The sequence below is a fragment of the Ochotona princeps genome, chromosome 4, assembly GCF_030435755.1.
Source record: "Ochotona princeps isolate mOchPri1 chromosome 4, mOchPri1.hap1, whole genome shotgun sequence".
Taxonomy (NCBI): Eukaryota; Metazoa; Chordata; class Mammalia; order Lagomorpha; family Ochotonidae; genus Ochotona; species Ochotona princeps.
In genome coordinates, this window is record NC_080835.1 from 81,651,813 (window position 1) to 81,667,835 (window position 16,023).

At 35.5% G+C, this 16,023-nt stretch overlaps 1 protein-coding gene across 1 annotated transcript in view; it reads left to right on the forward strand.

Moving 5' to 3' along the window:
* The window catches only part of GUCY1A2 (guanylate cyclase 1 soluble subunit alpha 2), a 282,653-nt gene that overhangs the window by 72,455 nt on the left and 194,175 nt on the right, over positions 1 to 16,023 (forward strand). The gene's annotated exons all lie outside the window — the stretch shown is intronic.

Genomic DNA, 16,023 nt, shown 5'->3' on the forward strand with positions numbered 1-16,023 from the left:
TGTTCCTGTCGACTCTTCAGCTTGTTCCCCAGCATTTGGGGAAGTTCTTTGCTGTTAGAGATGAATAGGCTGCTTTGAGCTAAAGGAAGGAAGGAACAGCTGCAGAAAAAACTGTAAAAGCAGTGAATAAATAATCAACATACACATATTCTAGAATGTCTACAATCATAAGTAAACAAGGTAATAGCTTTGTGAAAGCAAAGCCAAAGACATTTCTGACGATTTTATATAGCTTTTTTTCATAATTGATGATTTTTATAATGTTAAAGTTCAATGGAAAACATTGAAGAAAAGTATTTGAGAAAGCTTAGATGATAAACATTTGTTCAGTGTGACTCAATCCAGTGCTATAGGAAAAATCATTCGGTGATACTTTCGTTGTCTGAAGTTCAGTGATGTGAAAATACTTAAAGGAATCAGTGGATTCCAATTTGGTACTTTTGGATATTTTCATCTGAATTATTTGGTCGTGCAAAAATTTAGCAAATGATACTTCTATTTGTGCAAATTTTATGTATCATTAATTGCTAACCATTTTTGAATCCTTGCAGAGTGGATGAAATTTGGTACCTTTTTGTTATTGTCTGCATTTATAGTTGTTTTAAAACCAGATTCTGGGTTCTGTTTTATGGAAGTACACTTGACGAGGAGCTTTGAAATCTTTTGAACTTCAGAATTGAAGTTAATAGTTTTGAAATTGTGCTTGAAACAGAATTTGTTATTACCAATGTTAATTGCATCATACGTTTTATAGATTTAAGAAAAATTAATTCAATTTAAAGTTTCTGCTTCAGATTTTCCCCCTATATTTCATTTGGATTGTATTTTTATTTAATTTGTATACCAGGATAAGAAATAGACAAAATGAAATGATGACTCAAATGTCAAGGCCCCCTGCCAATTCCAAGAATAAGGAACTGTGCTCATTGAGGAGTGCAATTATCTTTTAAACATGTTTTTTGGTGGTTTAAAAATAAAGCATAGACAGTGTTTTTAGTTAGAGTACAAAGAGTAATCCATTCTTGTTCTGATTTTTCACCTGGGTTTGCTGGAATGGAACATTTGGAAAATTATAGTTGTTCCAAATTGGTATGTTAATCATAAAGTGTGTCCTGGAATCATAACCAGATGAATAACAGTTTTGAAAAATTTCACCAAATTCCATTATTTTCAGTTGATATGGCCAACTTCTCATTTGCTATTTCTCCATAATAGCCATTTTTATTTATATCTGAAGTCTCTAAATTTTTAGCTGACCTGCATAAGAAAGTGTTATTTAAAATAATTCAGCATGTATTGTCCTCACGGTAACATTAAAGGCTTTTGTAATTTCCACTGGAAGAGAAAACTCATCGTGCAAGGTGTATGGTAGTAAATAGTTTACAGACTGAACTGTGATTTCTTTGGAAAACAAAAACAAAAGCATCCATATCATTTTATGTTGTCAGATTAATTATATAAATAGAGGTAGAACAATTTGAGATGCACGTGTACCTAGCTTTTCCTCCTGGCCTCCACCACATTTACATACTGCTGTCTGGACTAAGTTTTGGTCCCGTTTTTTTGTCTCCTCCACATCTGCTCCACGTGGCATACCATGGCTGACTTACTGTTTTCCTTTTTAGCTATATGACCTTTAGTATGATTTTATCTTGCTTAAGCTCTTCTTCTTTTATAGTATTGTATTTTCCTTGCAAATCTCAATAAGTGTGAAAAATTATTTTCCATAATGCAGTTTTGTAGGTATAGAAATCCATTCTTCCTCTTCTCTTTCGTCTTTGTTTTCCCCGCCTGCCATGCTACCCTCCACATAATTTCATAGTAGCATGGTCCTTTAGTAACAGGTATAACTTTAACATTTTGCTGTCTAAATGCCTCATGATATTGTAGGAATAGGTAAATGTAGAATATCAAGCATCATACTGCCAAGGCATATTTAACCTTTCATTGGGCATACTCCTTTTATTCAGGGGTAGAGACTCATACTGCAATGTGTCTTCACTTCCTGATATGCTAGTCTCCATTATGCAGTTCATCAAGAGAATATACAAATATACTTGATATATATATTCTGCTGATTATGTATTTTGCATGAAGATTATCTAATATCAGAGACAACATGTGATGTTTGTCCTTTTGAGGCTGGTTTATTTCGACAAGCATCAAAACAACAGATTTACTATTGTGAATAAAGACTGTTAAAACCCATATTCATTTGGTCTGGGCATTTCGTGTAATTCAATTCTAATATTGTTGTGAGATTTTGGAAATTAATGTCAAAGATCTTTTGAATTAAAAGGTCCTAGAATGAATTCAGGAAGAAGCTAATGCTGTTCAGTGAGCAGGTTGAAGGTTAAAATTCAGTCATATAAACTTGACCTGTTGGCATAGATTTCAAGACTTCTTTTATGGAGGAGATTGTATTTGTAGGGAGGACTGTCAGGAGTCAGAGTAAGGCCACATAGCTTTTTATGCATTGCAGGTTGTGAATGTGTGGCAAAGTGTCAACAGGTTGGGAGAGAGATGTCTCTGGCAGCCATGATTTTGCTTAAGTTTGAATGTTTGAGCCTCCGGTTTTTGCATCTGGATGTTAAGGAATCCAAACTTAGGACATTTTTAACCCTTTTGAAGTTGTGCTTAACATAGATCATGCATTTATTTGCATTTTAAAGATTTATTTATTCACTTTTGAAAGATTAACAGGGAGAGGAAGAGATACTCTTCTGGTTTACTCCCTAGATGGCTTCCAAAGGCCAATGCTATGGCAGAGCAAAGCTGAGCGCAAGGAGATTAATCCTGTGTCCCACGTGGGTGCAGGGAGCCAAGTACATGGATCATAACCAGGGAGCTAGACAGGAAGTTGAGGCAATGGGGCTCAAACTGGTGCCCATTTGGGAGGCTGGCGAAATGGTGGTGCCTTACTCGACTACTCCATAATACTCATCCTTTTTTATTTTTTTAAAAACAATGTGACTAATTTCAATCTACGACTTTTATGCAAAAAGGTAAAATGCCACAATGAAATTCAAGTGGAAACATGCTATTTCATTAGAATGTATAACAAAATGCTAATATATTTGAGAAGCTCTTAGAAGTCAAGAAGAGGCATTGGTATTGTAGCATAGTGTGTGCAGCCATTGTCTGATGCTTGTATCTCCTGAGTGCCATTTCAGGAACCTGCTCTTCCACTAGTGAACCTGGGAGATCAGTGTAAGACGGCCTAAGTGTTTGGATGCTGCACCCATGTGGGATAGCCAGGAAAAGCTTCTGGCTTTAGCCTGGAGTAGTTCCGGTCATTATGGCCATTTGGGAGTGAACCAGTGGATGGAAAAGATCTCTTTGTCTCTCAGCAACAGAAACTGGTTTTACTAGGGAATGAACGAAGAAAGGACTGAGGAACATGAAGCAACACAAATGACTTATCAAGCTATATGAAAATGATCTTAACATTCACAAAATGAGAGCTTTTTTCTGTTCTAGCACATGACTAATGATTTAAAATGCCAATATCTTGTATACTTGTAAGAAAGGGGGTACTTTCATCCAAACACAGTGAGAATTTATCCTGACCAGGGAAAAATGTACAGTAGTAGATTTTGTACATACTTTGTCTTGGCAGTTCCAACCCATAGAAATTCTAAAGTAGCTAGGAAAATGGAGATTTATATGTAACTATGTCAACCACTAATGAAATCAGTATCAGCTATAGTATGCCCCCAAACCAGTTGCACCAAATAGTTGGTTGAAACATGCCCCAGTGATGTGAAGCAAACTCATCAATGATAGATAACATTGGTGAATAGAATTAGAATGAAGGAAGACACTTAAGACATAGACTAAATTCCCCTAAAATTCTGTGTTTTTGAAATTTGCTGCCTGGGGAAAGAATTATCAACACAGGCAATCCATATATTAGCATGTATTTGGGATGTAGAACAATTGAACCAAGGGACTGAATTTTTCATTCCTTTTGTGTTTAGATTTTACCACCTCTTCAAATAATGATATATTTTCGTGACTAAACTTGCACATTTATGTAAGTTAGTGATCAGGAAACTTTATTTTATAATGTGATTTAGTGAATGTAGATGCATTTTTAAAGAGCGCGAGAAATCTCCCTTATCTGTCATGAGGAATTCATCTTACTGTCAAAATAGTTTAAAAAAAATTGACATGAATGTTGTGTCCCTGAGCGGGTGACTTATCCCCTTTCAGCCGTAACATTGCTCCTTTTCATTCTTCATTCCCTTTTTATTTTATGGAAGAAAGTACTGGATTTCAGTAGGTTAAATGATTTTGAGACCTGTCAAACCCATACAACATCTTCATAAACTATGACTTGGGCCTTATTTCTTGCCTGCTTGGCAAAGATGGGAAGACAATTTGATAGAATTTGTACATGAGCTCTATTTGGAACCACGTTTTATTTACGTTCTGTCAGGACTTTAAAATCTAGGTTTTTGTTTGCAGATCCTCGTAGTTTGGAATCATGTTTTCATTATCCATGTCTACTAATATGTACTCACTTATCAGAGTACTTTGCAGTGACTTCTAAAATAAAGGGGAGAGATTAACTTAGGCACAACCAGGGGCAGCAATGGATTTTGAGAAACAATAACAACATTTCTTCCAGTGAGTTTTTTTTTTTTTTTTTTTTTAGTAGCAGCGCTTCAGAGGACTTTAATAACAGCCCTGGAAGGAACCCAGCATAGAAATACATCATCCCTGGGACAGAGCAATAGCATTGTTCTTCATCTCCACCTAAATTCTCAGGGTTAGGACTGAGGAATAGCACAACAAAAACATCCCCCTTGTTACTCCTCAGGAACAGACTCACATTTGTCTTATTAATTAGAAGCTGAAAATAAATATCATTTTCCAAGAACAAGATAGAAATTATCCTTTCTTTTTGTAGTCATAGAAGGTTCCAAAATTCTCATTTATCTTTTGTAGATGGATGCCCTTCTTTTTCTGACATGATGATAGAAAAGATTAAAATTATTTATTAACCTTACCATGCCATAATGAAAATGTTGAAAGACCAGTTTCTTTTGTTTGTCAAGAATACATTATTGGGATTCAAATTAAATTTAATTTGTGAACATATAAGCAGTTTTTTTCTGCTTAGATCATAATCTGCTTTATAAGTGGATTATAACATTGAACTGTAGATCTGATGATGGACAGCTTAATGTAAAGGATTTCTCCATACTTTAACAGAACATGGGCATAACTTCATTCAGAGCTATTCAGGGGTTTCTTTGCTACTGTAAGTATAAATATGGTATCTTAAGGAATAATTGATTATTCATCTGCCCAAAAGAAAAAGTGAAACAGAAAAGGAGGGGGGCAGAGAAGGATAGAAAGAGAATCTTCTGGCTGGTTCATTCTCCAAATGTCCACAAGATTAAGACTGGGCCAGACTGAAGTCAGGACAATTCCCAGTGGGTCTTCTGACCCGAGGGGCAGAGGCCCATGCAGTCCAGCCATCACTTGCTGCCTCTCAGGAGTCCTAGCTGGAAGGTGCCTCAGAAGCAGAGTAGCAAGCCTCCAATCCGTGCTCAGAAAGGTGCGGCAAGTGTGCTAAGCACCGTTTCACGTCCTGCACCACAGCACCTGCCTCTTAATGTCTTTCCACATTTCTCTAGACGTACTTTCTAATCTTTTTTTTATATTGGAGAGATTCTAAGTTTTGATGTGGATGAAACATGTTCTTTTAAAAGTATGCCTGCAATATTAGAACCACTGAACAATGCTGTATTTTTATAGTCCAAGTACTCTGTGGATGCCTCCATGGTGAATTATATTCCTAGCATTATATTCCTAGAATTATATTCCTTGTCCCATGATCCCATTTTTGTGAGCCAGAAGGACTACAGCCATGAACTTAGAAAGGAGGTACCTCTTCTCATCTATCAGGCATTGAGTTTCAGTGTCGTACATTCTGATGAGAAAAATTAGTACCTTCAGTTAAAATTATGTAGTATCGTCATTTAATTGCTCCTGTTGGTTTTAAGGTAGGATCATTTTATTTTATCTAATAGCTTTAAGTCCACTGAATTAAATACTGAAGAACTGTTTTGAATATGTTGTGTACCACATTTTTAAAATAGTGTTCTCTCAGGTTAAAATAGATTAGTATTTGGGAATACAAGAAATGTTAGTTTTTGAGTATATTCATTATTTTTATATATGGTGTCATGGTGTCATGTTATGAAGTCTGACAGCCGAAAGTTTTCCTTTTTCTCTTGGTTTCCTTTTACTGTTTTTTTTTTTTTAAGATTTATTTATACTTATTGGAAAGATTTACAGAGAGAAGGGGACACAAAAATCTTTCATCTCCTAGTTCACTCTCCAAATGACCACAACGGCTAGAACTGAGCCTTTTACAAGAAGCCAGAAGCTAGGAGCTTCATCCTGGTCTCTCATGCAGGTGCAGGGTGCTAAGGCTTTGGTCCAACCCCTGCTGCTTTCCTAGGCCACATGCAGGAAGCTGGATGGGAAGTAGAGCAGCCAGGACACAAACCAGGGTCCATGTGAGTCATCATACTGGGCCTGTGAGGTTCTTTATTTTTTATTTCTATTATAAAGTAACTTACATTTTACACAATCTTGAAGATTGGTTAAATCAACAGAAAACATCTATTTTCATTATTTGTACCTTGTATGTCACTGACATTTTGTCATACCTTTTTATTTTCACGATGAATTGTATCAGTCATATTGCAGATAATTGCATGAAAAATCTTGTTAAGAAAATCTTTCATGTTAAGTTATTTGTGCCAATTTAGAATTTACATTTTACTTTCAAATTGGTTTTAGTGGTGGTGCAGTTCACTTTTTTTTTTTTTTGCATCTCTGGTGGAAGGCGAACATTTGGCATATCTTTTACCATCCTTGTACTTCTAACATGATTGCATAGGTTTCAACTTAAAAATGTTTAAAATGTTTGTGAAGGAAATCTGGAAATCTCTGGTTTGTAGAGATTTAAGGCTAATGCTTATGAGTTAGCACTATTAATGTTTTGGTATCTTCTCTTACTTTGAAGTTCATGCTTTCCTTGATACCTTAGTTTGAAATGAGAGCTCTCAGCATGAAACCACACTGAGAAGTTACTGCTGAGTCACAAGACCAGTATTTAGACATACATTTGTTTTTCCTGAGCAGTAACTGAATTCTGTGAGCCAATCAAGCCATTTGAGAACTTTAGAAAAATGTTACTTTTGTGTCAGCATTGTTAGGAAATACCTCAGGATGCATCACCTTAAAGAACAACTAGCTATTGTCTTAGCATTCTTCACCCTACATCCCTCAAAGGAGAACTATGTAGCTGGCCCATTGCTCTGTTATTAGTATGTTGGCAAATAGCATTGAAGTGTATTCAAGACAGAAAAATGATGCCAGTGGCATGGAAAGATAGTATACTAGATATTCTTTTCTATTTTTTTAACCTTACATGTTTATTCATCAATAATTTCGAGATGTGTTACCATTAGGTTCCAGAACACAATTTGATTCTTGATGTGGCAGCTTTTTGGTTTTTATTCCAGTATCTATTCTAAAGTAGGTAACTTTGTGTCTTTTGTAGGGTACTGTCCTGGAGTTGAGTACAGAAATAGTGATGAGCGGTAATACTGTGTATAACTTAGAATCCAGTCTTTGGAGCAGAATATTCCCTGTTCAAATCCTCTTTCTGTCAGTTACTGATTGGGTGATCTTAAGCAGTTTAACTTTTGAAATGTTATTTGGTCAGCCGCTCCTTCTTATTCTCTCCAGTTTCCTTGGCAAATTCACTTGTATAATTTTCTAACTTCCACAAATGTATTTACTATCTCTGTAAGTTCTATCACCAAACACTTATTTGCCTTTACTTGATTATTTCCTTCATTTTCAATGATCAGCTTTGCCTAAGCCTAATTCCTTTTGTTACATTTTCATATGATTGATTCATTCCTAGTGAAAAATGTCGGAATATGGCTTTAAATTTTCTAAACAGAAACAGAACCTGCCACGAAATATTTGCATAGTTTTCATAAGAAGAGTGATACCAGTTACTGTATTTTGCTTCAGAAAGCAAAACTATAATCGAAGAGTAAATGCTGCAAGGAAGTATATTTTCTTGAGGATTAAGAGGAACTTTGCAATAATTAGAACTATTAAAAATGGAGTTGCCTTGGTGATACAATTAACCGCTTAAGCTTTTAAAAAGTAATTGACAGTCGTTTTAATTGAATATTAATTGAATATTCTTACATGCAAAAAGGCTTCTTCAAAGGCAAATAATATGATCATATTACTTTCATAAAGCTAGTTACAAGGAATAAGGGTAGTACCCGTATGAGGAAGAATACCCTCAGATTATTTTCATAAATGATATTATTTAAGCTGAAAAAGTAGCTGATATAAAGGCGAGAATTATTAAAGCTGCAGTTCTATTTAGCAATCTTTTTCATCTGCAGCTTAATATATGGTGCCTTCAAAATTCATGTGAATAATGTTTCTTTGGACTAAAATGACAACTTGATTTCTGTGATCTTTCATGGGTGTTTGTAACATGGTAAAAGTTTTAGCACATTTTTAACCTACAGAAATTTTGAAAGCATTTTTTTTTTTTTGCTTTTCAACATCTGTGAATTTGACCTTTAGAAACTGCTGAAATGATAAGTAATTAGGATATGAATCTTTAAAAAGTTTTCTATGGTTTACATAGATGCCTGAAAATGTGAACTAATTTTCATGTTTCTATAATACATATGGTTAAAGATTGTTACTAAATAGATATAATAAATTTCTACTGCTTTTAAAAATACAGTATAAAACACTTGCTTTTTAATAGTATTTCTTATATGAAGAAATGAATACAACTCACTACGTTTTGTTTTTCTGAAAGGAATCAAAGTATTCATTTTTTGAGTCACACCAGGATGGAGGCTTATTTTCTCCCCTTTCCCTAACTGAAGACAGTGTTTTCCATGGAGGCATTAGTCAGAAATCTGCACTTATTTCAGAGGGTAAACAGTAGAAAGTTGATTCCCAAATTGCTCCTCTTGGTCAGAGAGGTAAAAAAAAAACCAAAAAACAAAAAACAAAACTGTTCCTTGTCAAGAAAAATGATGGTTGAGATTGAGTGGTTGGAATAACATGGCCTGCTTCTATAAAAGATGAGATTTCAAGTTTATATGTCTCAAAATTGCAAGGAATAATTGAACCTTTTCCTCAGAATTTGGCCATAAGTCTCAGAAATCCTTGAAGATGAGTGCTGTGGAATACCTATATCCACGAACGTTAGTGTAGGACTAATCCCGTGATTCATAGCATCTTGGATTTCCACATTTGTATTTTAAATATAAAGAATACAATCAGCATAGATCTAATTCTAAAGTTTCAGATTTTTCTCTAACTCCTGTCTATGGAAACTTTAGAATAAAAGGATTTGTGCCATTCTGCTAGCCTTGCAAGTTGCTATAAATTCTTATCTTCATGAAGCTAATTTGACAACTACTTTTCAGTGGTTGAATTGACAGTTCACCTGTGTTCTGTAATTTTAAAGACTTTTTCTGCACTATGAATTTAGTACTATGTGAAATCACATATAATTTTCAATAAAATATTTATCCTAAATCAGTTCAATTCTAATAATTCTAAGATTGAAATTCTCAATATGAAGAAAGAATATTTTAACAAATTCTTTATAGGTTTTGTTTTCTCTCTAATTCCCTTTATGGGATTTTATAGATCATATTTTACTTTTGCTTTTTCGTTTGTAAGTCATTTGTACTACTACTTTGAACTTGAATTTACATCACTAAATTGTAGATGGGAATAAATAATTTGGCCAATGTAAGAAAAATGACTTTTTTGCTATCTCTAATAAAAATTATAGGGCATCATAAAGATTTGTTTGATTTGTGTAAAAGAACATTATCATAGAAATTTCATTTATGGCTTGAATTTTTTTATTTTCTCCAGACATTTCTTACAGGAACACCAATGCTCTGCAGTATGACCTGGCTGCTGCCAATAATCAGTTGACAGGCATATTCTCACCACCATCACTAACAATTTGAAGTAATCAAATTTGAAAAATGTGTTGAGAGCCTCCTTAAGAGCTAAATACAGTGTACATGTATATCTGCTATGTTTCCCTTAACCGCTAATTTGATAATTCAAAGGAAAAGAGATGATTAAGTAAGTCTGGTATGAATTGTTCTTTGTAATCAGAGCAAGACTGTAATCTCATATTTTCCTGAGGAGGAAACATGCTCTTCTAAGTTTCTGTATGCTTTTCTTAATGTGTATAAAAGCTAGCTTGAGTACTTTATTGTCTTTCCATCATTACCAATAATAATTATGGACTCAATGTACTTAAATTTTTCATTTTTACCATTGATACACTCTATCCTAAGTGAGATGGTTTCTGGGGTTAACCTTCAATTGTTTTTGCTTCTGCCATATGGCAGCCGGGAATTGCCATCACCAAAAGGTATAGCTTATGTAAGAAGCTCTTAAGTTGAAGACATTTCATCTCCCAGTTTGTGTGCCGCCTTTGCTGTTATTTGTGTTCATTTTTTTCGGGGGGGGGGGTAATAGTTGAATTGACTCAGATACTATTTCAGTAATCAAGGAGGTTCACTGTGTGCTTCAAGGGAACATTGTATGAATGAGAATGTGCTTTTGAGTGTAGAGAACATGGATTCTCCAGATTGCTTATCTAGCCAACCACTAACTTATTTATAAAATATTATATAAAATAGTATGGTAGATATTTTTATTATGAAGTATCAGAAATTGGCTCATCTTATTAAATATTAGTATAAAACTACTTGTCATTATAAAACTTATCTAATTGTGCATTTATTTTCTTGCTAGAATTAATAAGAACATTTTTATTTAACCTAGAGGTCCAGAATATTTGACCCTATCTGCTCTTTCAGAACTGAAGATGATTTATTTATTAATAAAGATTTATTTAGTTGTTTTATTTGAATGGCAGAGTGGCACATGGAGATACACAAGGTGGGGCATGTTAGTGAGTCGTTTGTTTCACCATTAGAGGCTTAAATTTTTGATATGAAAATATATCATGACATTACAAATGTACGAAAAAGAAGAAAATAAGTAACATGATGTAAATGTATAATGAAAATAATATGGGAATCCTGCTGTTACTTGTGAGTAAACACACATGATGTTATTCTGAAACTGCTAATTTCCCTGTTAGAATTTAGAATTTAGGTTTTTTTTTTGTGTGTGTGTGTTTATGTGTGTTCTGTGTGTTGCGTATTAGAGAGAACTTGGGATATTTGTTTCTTTTGTGGGGAAGAGAGACTGGCTTGTTTCACCAAATATAATGGTTTCTAGCTGGGTCCATTTGGTTGCAAGCAGTAAGATTTCATTCTTTTTATGGCTGAGTAGTATTCCAAAGAGCAAATGGACAACATTTGCTTTATCCATTCATATGTTGATGGGCATCTGGTTTGGTTCCATGTTTTAGCTACTGTGAATTTTGCTGCTATAAACATGGGCTTGCAGGTACCTTACTCGTATGCAGATTTCATTTCCTTTGGATATATACCCAAGAGTGGGGTAGCTGAATCATAAGTTGATCTATTTTCAATTGTCTGAAGAATCTCCATAGGTTTTACTAGTTTACATTCTCACCAGCAGTGGATTAGGCTACCTCATCCCCACCCTGGAATTCTCACTAGCAGTTACTGTTTGTCAATTACTTCTGTATATGTGACATTCTCACAGAGTTAGGTGGAGAATTCTAAGAACGTATTAGAATTTTGATGGTGTATGAAAATATATATTTCATAGATATGTCATTTCATAGATATGGTCTTTGGGAAGCTTAAGTCTCTTTTTGCTCTTTGTGGTAGTTCTTTCAGGCTCTGGATTAAACTGCTGTCAGACTTCTCAACCTTTGTCTCTGAAGGCTAATATGCACCTTTATTATATAACCTCATAAAGTATAATTATATTGTGCAGTTTATTGTGATCTCTGTTTTCTTCGATGGTTTTGATATATTGCTACTATCCCCATTTTATATTTGAATATTTATTTAAATCATAATTTAGACATAATCTTGCTTCCAGAACATCATTTAATAGTATGCTGCCTGAATTTCCCTCCATACACCTGTGGGTAATGTCCAGTTGACAGTGGTGTGTTTGTAGGAGTGTGATTGTGTCCTGGGATTTCATCTGGGCCAGATACACATGGCCTGCTTTATGCCAAATCCTCTCTTCATTCGTTTTGTCAGACTTCAGTCACTTTTTATTTATTATTCTATCCCTGACATTTAAGCACTGGTCTGGCATACAGCAGGCACTCGGGAAACGTGAGGGAGTCTGCTCTATTGTTAATACTGAGGTGTGAGAAGATATGATAGCATTATGAAAAAATATTTAATTGTGAGGTATTTTATTAGATAGAATTATTCATTTGTTAATTAGTGGTCTTGTTTAAACTTTCTGTTAATGTAAGATGATTTGATTACTTAAACGATATTTCTCCAATTTAGTTGTCACTACAATCTGTCTGGCATAATATGAGAGGATCAAAGTAGAATTACAAATAAAATTCCAAATGAAATCATCTCCAAATGGGCCCCCATTTGTTGTTATTAGCCCAATAATAATCATTGTCCATAATATAAGCCATTCAGTCTTACCACGTTTCTTCATTTTGTAGCCTGTTTTTACAGTGGGCATTGGAATGTTCACCTCCAGTTCTCCGTTGTCTGTCCTCCCCTTCATCTTTTACCACTACTATCCACACATTTCTAGTCAGGATTTGGTTCAGCAGCATTTGCTGTGCACTTACTTCATTATAATTATTGGAAGCTCATGCATACCTGTGACACATTCCCAACCCTGAGGCATCCATCTTTCATTACCCATTTTTGTGCAGTTTTTGTTTCTATGTCTTTATGCTTAAACTTTGAGTTTCTTAAGACCCTGCACTACGTTCTGTTCACCTGCATATCTTGAATTCCTGGGACAATACCTAACAAATAGAGGACATCCAGCCATTGAATGATCAAAAAGACTCTTTTCTTCATCCTGAGAGCACAAAGTATTTAATGTCCAAACTCCAACTTAAATTGCTTCAACTTAACATTTTGTCCTAAGAGGCCACATATTTATTATCCTCATTTTATAGTTGAACAAATGGAGAAGCAAATATGAAAGATTTCCCACAGCCTGTGGTGCTAGTACCCTTGTATGCTGCTATCCAATTGAGTTAGTTTCGTGATGATTAGTCAAATAACAAAAAGCTAACTGTACAGTTGTTGAGAGTTCCGTATTTTCTCAGCTTATATAAAATAATTGGCTTTTTGATGTTTAGTTGCTGTGTACTTGATAATATTTTATTTGTATACAGACATGAGCACTCTTGATAAATTCAGTGACCTATATCAATTCCTGAAGGCTTCTTTATTCATCACTGTTGTACCAGACAATAAGGATATAAAGATCAATAAATCACCTATTCCTAATGAACTATCACATGAATGAAAAGTAAAACCTTATGTATGATATTCAAAAAGTTCATAAAAAAGGAATTAAGTTACATTTTTTAGCTGAAATTCATACATACAAAAAGAATCTTTGATAATGTTGCATAAAATATGGGTTATGAGAAAACCATTCATGGATTTCAAGTTTTTTAAGATAATTATTTATTTATTGAAAAGGCAAAATTACAGAGAAGGAAAAACCAAGGATGGCTCTTGATCAGCTGTATTTACTCCCTAAATGGTTGAAGCTGCTGGAGGTGGGCCAGTCTGAAACCAGGAACCGGAAACTTCTGCTACTTGTCCTGTGTAGGAGTAGGCCCCAAGCCCTTGAGCCATCTTCCACTGATTCCCAGGCTTATTTGCAGGGAGCTGATCAGAAGTGGAGCAGTGGGTCTGGTGCTGTGGCCTACTGGCTAAAGTGTTCGCCTTTAACACTCCTGGATCCCATATGGATGCCAGTTTTAATCCTGGCAACCCTGCTTCCCATCCAGCTCCCTGCTTGTGACCTGGGAAAGCGGTCGAGGACGGCCCAAAGCCTTGGGTTCCTGCAACTGCGTGCGCGACCCAGAAGAGCTCCTGGCTACTGGCTCAGGATCGCTGCAGCTCTGGCTGTTGTGGCCATTTGGGGAATGAATCATCGGATGGACTACCTTCCTCTCTGTTAATTTGCCCTTGCAATAAAAATAAATTAATCCTTAAAAAAGGTGAAGAAGCTGATCTCCAGCCTGTTTCCATGTTGGTTGCTGGTTCCATAGGTGGTAGCTTTACTTGCAACACCACAACACAGGCCTCTCATTTTCTGTCTTAACAGCTTTTTATTGGAAAGTCATATTTACAGAGAGAAACAGAAGATATTCCATCCACTGGTTCATTCCCCAGATGGCCACAATGGCCAGAGCTGAGCTAATCTGAAGCCAGGAGCTTCTTCCGGGTCTCCCACACGGGTGCAGGGTCCCAAGGCTTTGGGCCGTCCTCAACTGCTTTCCCAGGCCACAATCAGGCAGGAAGCTGGAAGGGAAGTGGAGCAGCCTTGGTATGCACTGGTGGTCTTGTGGGATCCTGCTGCAAGCAAGGCAAGGACTTCGGCCACTGGGCTACCACGCTGAGACCCGCCTACATTTTTTTGCACCAAAATAAGCTTAATTTTAATACCATGTTACCATGAACTTTTAAATATACTTACCTGTACTGTGAGAATGTCTGAAATGAAAGGTTGGTTTGCTCAGTTCCTCTGTATCTAGTGCTTAGATGCTTAAGGCCTTAACATTTTGAGTATGCTGTCTGGATCTTTACAATAGCCCTTTCAGGTCAAATAAGTATCTCCATTTTACAGATAAAAAACTGAAGATATGCATCTTGTGTTATGTGCACATGAAAGACTGAATAATTAGGTGTGTGTGGAGGAGCTGGAGACGGAAACAAGGTAAAGGAGAATGATATCACCCTGGGTCAAGAAAGAGGTCTAAACATTCATGTAAAACAGTCTGAAATGTGTGGCAGTTTTTCTTTGAATGGTTTTATTATATCATCTTTGGGGCTATTTTAGAATACATTTTGTCATGAGCATCACTTTTCTGGCTCGCATCCCTGGGAATATGAAGAAAGGACATCTTAGAATGTTCCAGTTGGCTGGAATTGTGGAAACATCTGAGGGATTTTTGTGGAGAGGTCCAGTAGGAACAGAAATCATGCCTCAAGTTTTGGTCTTGGGGCATTTCAGGATATGGGAAGTTGAATTCAGTGAACATGGAAATAATGATGAGAAATCTATAAACAAGTTTTAAAAATAGGTGACTTCCATGCCCCGTGCCTGGCTTTTCCCATGCTGTCACATAATTGCATGACATTGTGCAAAGATCAAGTAGGCAATGTGTGTGGCACCTGGCCTTGTAACCTCACGTTTCACTGGTTTAATACATACTGCATGTGTCGAATTGATTATGAAATATAAAAAGAAAAAAATGAAGCTAAGCCCAGGAATCTAAATTCAGTAAAATTTCAGAGGAAGCAGAGGATCCAGTGCTTTTGATTACTGAAATGTTATTGCTTACAGTAGTAAATAAAGCACTAAAGTGCTGTTATTTTAGAGTCATGGTAATAAGGGTGGTTTGAATAATGGAAGCTAATGAAATGTAAGTTTTATGAAAGTAAATGCGGTTTTGTTGTAGTCTTCTTGATTCTATACTGTGAAAGAAATCAACAGCCTCATGTTTCTTTGCTCACTTGAGCTGCTAAAAATGTTTGCTAGAAGCAGCTTAGAGGGATTGTTTTAATGATTAAGTAAGAATTATTTGTAATAAGCTCCAAATAGCAAACAGTTCACAACAGTAAAACCATTGAACATGGTTCAATTTCTTTAAATATATTAAAATTACCCCCACCCAAATAGCAATCCTGTTTATACTTTTAATGAAGTTCAGTGTGTTTACACTGCATGCATCTTGGTGTAGTATCATATTTGAATCAGTAGAATATGATGTAGTAAGTTTTTCACTTA